This window comes from Triticum dicoccoides, chromosome 2B (genome assembly GCF_002162155.2).
Source record: "Triticum dicoccoides isolate Atlit2015 ecotype Zavitan chromosome 2B, WEW_v2.0, whole genome shotgun sequence".
Taxonomy (NCBI): Eukaryota; Viridiplantae; Streptophyta; class Magnoliopsida; order Poales; family Poaceae; genus Triticum; species Triticum dicoccoides.
In genome coordinates this window covers 546,171,408-546,172,106 of record NC_041383.1, presented here as the reverse complement: position 1 = coordinate 546,172,106, position 699 = coordinate 546,171,408, and positions in this window count along the sequence as shown.

The following is a 699-nucleotide window of genomic DNA, read 5'->3' as shown; positions in this document are numbered from 1 at the left end:
CCTCCCGGTACTCCAAAAAATATCTGAACCGATCTGAAACCTTTCTGCTGTCCGAACATAACCTTCCAATATATCAATCTTTATGTCTCGACCATTTCGAGACTCCTCGTCTTGTCCGTGATCTCATCCGGGACTCCGATTAAACTTAGGTCATCAAAAACACATAACTCATAATACAAATCGTCATTGAACGTTAAGCGTGCGGATCCTATGGGTTCGAGAACTATGTAGACATGATCGAGACACATCTCTGATCAATAACCAATAGCTGAACCTGCTCATATTGGCTCCTACATATTCTACGAACATCTTTATCGGTCAAACCGCACAACAACATACATTGTTCCCTTTGTCATCGGTATGTTACTTGCCCGAGATTCGATCGTCGATATCCTCATATCTAGTTCAATCTCGTTACCGACAAGTCTCTTTACTCGTTCCGTAATGCTTCATCCCGCAACTAACTCATTAGTCACATTGCTTGCAAGGCTTATAGTGATGAGCATTACCGAGAGGGCCCAGAGATACCTCTCCGATACACAGAATGACAAATCCTAATCTCGATCTATGCCAACCCAACAAACACCTTCGGAGACACCTTTAGAGCATCTTTATAATCACCCAGTTACGTTGTGACGTTTGATAGCACACAAGGTGTTCCTCCAGTATTCGGGACTTGCATAATCTCATAGTTTGAGG